We start from the raw sequence: 8,051 nt of genomic DNA, 5'->3' as shown, positions 1-8,051 counted from the left end.
AATAATAATAATAACAATAATAATAATAATAATAATAATGAAAGGAGCACCTCAGTAAAAGTAACTGAAACACTGTCCAAATATAAAGACCTTGAAATCCAGACTGAACGAATGTAGGGAATCAAAACCACAACAACAACAGTAGTGATAGGAGCCCTGGGACTTGTAAAAACCACAACAGTACCAGTAGTGATAGGATCTCTGGGACTTGTAAAAACCACAACAGTACCAGTAGTGATAGGAGCCCTGGGACTTGTAAAAACCACAACAGTACCAGTAGTGATAGGATCCCTGGGACTTGTAAAAACCACAACAGTACCAGTAGTGATAGGAGCCCTGGGACTTGTAAAAACCACAACAGTACCAGTAGTGATAGGAGCCCTGGGACTTGTAAAAACAAAAACAATACCAATAGTGATAGGAGCCCTGGGACTTGTAAAAACCACAACAGTACCAGTAGTGATAGGAGCCCTGGGACTTGTAAAAACCACTTCAGTACCAGTAGTGATAGGAGCCCTGGGACTTGTAAAAACAACAACAGTACCAGTAGTGATAGGAGCCCTGGGACTTGTAAAAACCACAACAATACCAGTAGTGATAGGAGCCCTGGGACTTGTAAAAACCACAACAGTACCAGTAGTGATAAGAGCCCTGGGACTTGAAAAAACCACAAAAACACTAGTAGTGATAGGAGCCCTGGGACTTGTAAAAACCACAACAGTACCAGTAGTGATAGGAGCCCTGGGACTTGTAAAAACCACAACAGTACCAGTAGTGATAGGAGCCCTGGGACTTGTAAAAACCACAACAATACCAGTACTGATAGGAGCCCTGGGACTTGTAAAAACCACAACAGTACCAGTAGTGATAGGAGCCCTGGGACTTGTAAAAACCACAACAGTACCAGTAGTGATAGGAGCCCTGGGACTTGTAAAAACCACAACAGCACCAGTAGTGATAGGAGCCCTGGGACTTGTAAAAACCACAACAAGACCAGTAGTGATAGGAGCACTGCATGGGACTTGTAAAAAACACAACAGTACCAGTAGTGACAGGAGCCCTGGGACTTGTAAAAACCACAACAGTACCAGTAGTGATAGGAGCTCTGGGACTTGTAAAAACCACAACAGTACCAGTAGTGACAGGAGCCCTGGAACTTGTAAAAACCACAACAGTACCAGTAGTGATAGGAGCCCTGGGACTTGTAAAAACCACAACAGTACCAGTAGTGATAGGAGCCCTGGGACTTGTAAAAACCACAACAATACCAGTAGTGATAGGAGCCCTGGGACTTGTAAATACCACACCAGCACCAGTACTGATAGGAGCCCTGGGACTTGTAAAAACCACAACAGTACCAGTAGTGATAGGAGCCCTGGGACTTGTAAAAACCACAACAGTACCAGTAGTGATAGGAGCCCTGGGACTTGTAAAAACCACAACAGCACCAGTAGTGATAGGAGCCCTGGGACTTGTAAAAACCACAACAGCACCAGTAGTGATAGGAGCCCTGGGACTTGTAAAAACCACAACAGTACCAGTAGTGATAGGAGCCATGGGACTTATAAAAAAGGGATGGAGAAATACACCCAACGGATCCCGCCGGGTAACATCAGAATACAAGAACTACAGAAGATGGCACCGCTGGGAACATCTCATATCTTAAGAAAGGCACTATCCATCAAATAGACTTCTACCTCATTCTAACCCGAGGCCCAATGAATGGACCCGCCCGCTTATTATGTTGTATTATGGCATGAAGTTAAAGGACACTTGTATAATAATAATAATAATAATAATAATAATAATAATAATCAGTTTTTAGGGGTGCTAAGATAAAATTTAGGTGTGTTTTAGCACCCCTTAAAAGAGTCAAAAATCGCCAATGGTATGTCTGTCGCCATCTTACAATGCCGTGATTGCAGCTATTCCCCAATCCTGTGTGAACAGTACACGTGGCCACTGTAACCCCAGTTAATGGTCACAGCAATTTGCATATGAAACCTACGTTAGACCGCCAGTTTCGGTCTTTATGCAACTGTATTGTTTATAAGGGTGGGGAAATCTGCAGTCAGGTGAGACTGAAGAGGTCACTTGGATGCTGATGAAACGTTTCTCTCAATAAACTTGTTCAGATGAACCGATTCCCCTTTCTGGGATGGCTAGCTCTCTCTAAGTTACATCCAGGATCGCTCACCCCCATTTTAATACATACACCGTGTAACTGCTGAAAAACTTCCAAATTGAAAAAAAAAGTACAAACACAGTCCAATCTTCTTCTTTATTAAATGTAAACTCTAAGTTGAACGTCAGTAAAATGTCTTTAACTAAGGAGTATGAGAAGGACTTAAGAGCGGTCTACAGAGGGATGCATGATACACCCTCTCTGGTCGAACAAGTTCAAGCATTGGCATAGATTTTATTCTATTTTTCTTTTTTTTGGGGGGGGGTATTGAGATGGTGTTCAATTATCCCCCCCATGCTTTTGTCAAAGAGCTTACACAATAGAAAAGAATGGGACATGTTCCACTGCCAACCACTGGAGAAGTGAAACCTGAGCCCTTGAATTCAAGTTCCCATTCACATCCTACTGAGGAGAGCAGGTAGCTAGCAAGTTTAAGACAGCTAGCAACGGGAGGACACTAAGATAAAGGACAAAAAGAGGCAGTCTCTAGAAGCGGAGGTCACAAAATGTAAAAAATGGTCTGTTATTTGGACAAGTTAAGGTTGGTAGTGACGGTTGGTTAGGAGGCTGATTTACAAGTAAGAGTTGGTTTCCACCTCAAGGCTAGCCTAATGCTGGCAACTGAGGTCATGTCTGTCTTTATTGCAAAAGGTAGCACGGGTTTTCTATCAAAAGCCATCCAGTTTGACATGGCTGAGTTCAAGGCTTTGAAAAATGATTATTGATGAGAGAATCCACTACATGAAAAGGTTGCACATGATTCCCCAAATCATGAGGGGCAAACTATTAAAGAGTTACTGTGACTGGATCTTCCACTAACTGAATGGCTCTGATTTGATCCACTTGCTGCCGAAACTGGCGTTAGATTTGTTCACACAATCGACTGAGCTTTTAACTGTGACTAATGGCAACCGATTAATTCAGGAGAGAATTAATTCAGGAATTAAAAAGAGGTAGTTAACCTTAAACTGCAGTTTTATATATATATATATCCTCCACCCTTTTTCTCTCCAGTTGTATCCGTCCAATTACCTCACTCTTCCGAGCCATCCCGGTCGCTGCTCCACCCCCTCTGTCGATCTGGGGAGGGCTGCAGACTACCACGTCTTCTCCGATACAAGTGGACCCGCCAGCCGCTTCTTTTCACCTGACAGTGAGGAGTTTCACCTGGGGGACTTGGTGCGTCGGAGGATCAGGCTATTCCCCCCAGTTCCCCCTCCCCCATAACAGGCGCCCCGACCGACCAGAGGAGGCGCCAGTGCAGCGACCAGGACACATACCCACATTCGGCTTCCCACCCGCAGACATGGCCAGTCGTGTCTATAGGGACGCCCGACCAAGCCGGAGGTAACACGGGGATTCGAACCGGCGAGCCCCGTGTTGGTAGGCAACAGAATAGACCGCTAAGCTACCCGGACGCCCCTTAAACTGCATTTTTTGAGCAGAGAACATGTTGGTATTTCCTTAAAAGTGGTAAAACTGATTGCCCACATAATTAATTCAACAACAAACACGACGGCGTTGCATGACCACGTTGAGGAAGAAAATCTATACTGTAGCAAATTCGGAGGGCAGTCCAGGAATCACCGCAGCCAGGACATGAACCCGGGTCTCCCGCACATCGGGTGACTACGTTAACCAGTCGACTGAAGGTCTGACCCGTTAGCCAAGGGCTAAGCGAATCTACTTATTCGTGGTCGTTACAATACGTTCTCTTCTGCTATGGCAAAACACACATTACAATCAACCCCCCTGATTGATTAAAGTCATATGGGAACATCAAAGACACCAGCACCCATAATGCTTAGCTGGCAAATGGGGGGGGGGGGGTTCCAGCATGTTAGACTAACAATATATAAATCCGTGCAGGAAGGTGACACGCTGAAGTTAGTCAACTCGACATCCTGGCTAGGTGTCTGCGAAGCTAGGACGTGATTCCTCCCAGATTTGGAAACTTGCTGAATGCAGCAGTACAAGGCTGATTCAGCATGTACCATTTAGTCAGTACCACCTGATATATATTCATGGTTCAGAGCTCTGTAGTGCCCCCATATGCAGCACTACAGCCTGTCAAGTCAGCAGATTCTGTATATATCATTTAGTACACGACATCTGAGGTTCTGTATGTGTCAGTCTTGAAAACGATTCATTCCTTCATTTTGTCCAACACTTTCTGCAATTTACCAAGGAAGATCATCAATAGTAATGTTACTTATACTGATGTTATGTGACATTTCTCTCTCTGATGGTTGAGGCCATCATCAAATTTGGTTCTTTTTCAATCTTTGTTCCAATCCATAATTCTTGAGGGATAAACCAACATGTTTCGAAATCATGTTATCTCAATATCGTATAACATAATATAATATGCAAGATGATATTCAGTGGAAGTGACAAAGAAGGACAGGATTAGGAACGGGTATATTAGAGGGACAGCTCAGGTTGGACGCTTTGGAGACAAAGCAAGAGAGGCAAGATTGAGATGGTGTGGACATGTGTGGAGGAGAGATGCTGGGTATATTGGGAGAAGGATGCTGAATATGGAGCTGCCAGGGGAGAGAAGAGGAAGGCCAAAGAGGAGGTTTATGGATGTGGTGAGGGAGGACATGCAGGTGGCTGATGTGACAGAGGAAGATGCAGAGGACAGGTAGAGATGGAGACGGATGATCTGCTGTGGCGCCCCCTAACGGGCGCAGCCGAAAGTAGTAGTAGTAGTTATCTCTATATAGCATTTGGGGTGTAGGCCCTTGGTCGTCCCCCTGGAGTTACTACACTCACACGTGGTGCATTCTTTCAGGTTTAAACCGTGCTGCAGTAAACGCTTTGCTGTATTTCAGTTGCTTCCTCCCTTGCATGAAATTATCTCACTGCAATGATCACCATTTGCTTAACTGGTGAAGCTCATCCACAGCCGGAAGGCCTTCTACTCATCTTCGCCTTGGACCGTCTTTACTTCGTGCTTGAAACTCGATCCAGATTCACTTTGCAGTCCTTTAGCGGACTTTAATACAAACGGACTTCTACACTACAAAGAACATTGGCTTTCCAACCAAGCAGCTCAGCCTCCAATATACCAGAATGTTCCTTTCACCAGCCTCATCCACTGCATCCTCCAGGAAACTGTAGCAAGCGCACACAACTAAAGAATTAATTTCCAACTTCTCGCTCCCACTTTGTTCTGCCAGACACCCTGGCACTCTGGTTATGTCTCCAGACATGTCCCCCTGGGAAAAGGCCCATTTCTTACAGCGGGATTATGGCAACTACGCCTGAGGAAAAAGTGAGAAGGCTCTCTTCTCGCTCTTCTCTCACTGAATAAGAAATGAAGGGGGTCTTTACTCATTCAGATAAAGGCCTGGGTGCGCAGGTCTTCATACCTTGTCCAAGCCAACACCTGTTCATGGGTTAACACCTTCGGATTGAGGGATGTAACAGCTTTAATAGTTACTAACGTATTAAAAGACTTGTTGGTCTCAGTGGTCTTTAAAAAGAATGTTTGCATAAGGGAATAAGGACATGGCGGTCAGTGCTGAGTAGTGGTCCAACCGTAAGATTTATGAATGAATGACTGATGATTTATTTCACACATGTAATAAGCAGGATATAACATACGGATAATCCACTGCCAATAATGTGAAGTGATCAACAAACCCGCACATCAAACTCAGTGAACGCGTCTCCGTATGCATCAGATTATGTGTTACATGGTGGAAAAGCAGTAGGAGGGAGTGCACACTAATTTCTTCCTACCCCTGCTCACCTGCTCTTAAGTTAATTCAGCTACTGTACACCACACACTCTCCTCCCACTGTGAACAACCAGAGAAAACAGAAGCACATCACAACACAGGAGAGAAAGAGAGAAAAAGAAAAAGAAAAACACATCCCAATGTCATGTAGCATGAATAAACAGATCTCGATGCTACGTACAACCCAGATATCCAGTCGGTGTCAGAGAAAGAAAAAATTAAAAAAGCAGGAAGAAGTGGCCCTGTGATGGTCTGGCGGCCAGTCCAGGGTGTCTCCCTGCCTACCGCCCAAGAACTGCTGGGATAGGCTCCAGCATACTGGCGACCCTGAGAGCAGGAGAAGCGGTTTGGATAATGGATGGATGGATGGATGGATGGATGGATGGATGGAGAAATGTTTATACTGCTGGTGGCACCAGCAGGCATTATGGTAGCGACAGGCAGGAAGTGGAGAGCACAGGAAGGCCTCGAGAAAGCAGGGTCTTGGCTGAGACACAGGGTGGGCAAAGTGGCAACTGAAACATCACCGATGATGTGTCCCAGTGCATCCAGGACGCCGGGAACCACCGCAGCCGGGACGCGAACCGGGTCTGTCGCACCACGGGTGACTACATTAACCGGTCGACTAAAGGGTCCAACTCGTTAGCCAAGGGCTAGCGAGTCTTGTCATCCGTGATCATTAAACACACACACACACAGACATACAGGGGTGGATGGGAAGGGGGGCAGACATACAGGGGTGGATGGGAGGGGGGCAGACATACAGGGGTGGATGGGAAGGGGGGCAGACATACAGGGGTGGATGGGAAGGGGGGCAGACATACAGGGGTGGATGGGAAGGGGGGCAGACATACAGGGGTGGATGGGAAGGGGGGCTGACATACAGGGGTGGATGGGAAGGGGGGCAGACATACAGGGGTAGATGGGAAGGGGGGCTATGAGAGGGACAAGTGGCAGCCACACACGACGCCAGCGGTACTCTTATCTCCCACTTGGACAGATAGAAAGTGAAAGAAAAACAAACATCATAAATCACGGATGAAGTCTGAAGAGGTGAGTCCCGACCAATGACCTGAATGTGGGCAGACCACAGCAGTGTCAAATGCGCTTGGGGAGGGAGTTGAGGGAGGGGGCAGGTCGAGCGCTTGGTCCCCAGCCTGCCCCAGACCAGGGGTGGGTGGATGAGTGGACGGGGGGAAACGAGAAGGCAATGGAGAAGAGGTGTATCTTGAGACGGGATTGAAAGAGTGGGAGGGATTCTGAGTCTCTAATGATTTGGGGGAGTGAGTTCAGAACCTGGGAGCTGCCCTGGAGAGGGCTCGGTCACCAAAGCCAGAGGTTGGACCTGGGGGTAGAGGAGGTCGGTGAGGTATGGGGGAGCCAGTGTGTGAAGAGCTTTATAAGTAAGAACCGGGATTTTGTAATTGATCCGGTGGGAGATGGGTAGCCAGTGGAGGTCTTTTAGGACTGGGGTGATGTGGTGCCAGGATTTGGTGGAAGTTAAAAGTCGGGCGGATGCGTTCTGGACCAACTGCAGTCTCTTGATAGAGCTAGCACTGATGCCATAGAGGAGTGAGTTGCAGGAATCAAGGCGGGAGGAGATGAAGGCATGGATCAGTATCTCAGCAGTAGGGCGTGTGAGACAGGGTCTTATTCTCGCAATGTTGCGAAGGTGGTAGAAGGAGGATTTGACCATTTGGAGGATATGTGGCTCAAAAGAGAGGATGGGATCAAGGATCACACCAAAGTTGCGTGCCTGGGAGGAAGGGGAGACAGTAGTGCCATGGATGGTGAGTGCAAGGTTGTTGATTTGGCTGAGAGTGGACTTGGAGCCAATGAAGAGGAGTTCAGTGTTGTCACTGTTGAGTTAGAGAAGGTTTATATCGTCGTCGTCGTTGGCGTCTCTCGTGTCCGAGGATCCGTCCCAAGAGATAGAAATAAAAAAACTCTCGGAGCCATTCGCTAAAGCCTTGGTTAAAGTGGTGATCAGGTCGCGACGCTGGTCCACACTGCTTGGCCTGGGAGGATCTGGTTCCGTGGCAACACAAGAGTGAAGACGATGGGATCCGCCACAGGTTGCACCCAAGCGATCGTCGGATTGGGAGTCCAGGCTGCCCA

The sequence above is a fragment of the Lampris incognitus genome, chromosome 18 (assembly GCF_029633865.1).
Source record: "Lampris incognitus isolate fLamInc1 chromosome 18, fLamInc1.hap2, whole genome shotgun sequence".
NCBI classification, from domain to species: Eukaryota; Metazoa; Chordata; class Actinopteri; order Lampriformes; family Lampridae; genus Lampris; species Lampris incognitus.
The sequence above is the reverse complement of the archived record's forward strand: the minus strand, read 5'-3'. Positions refer to the sequence as shown.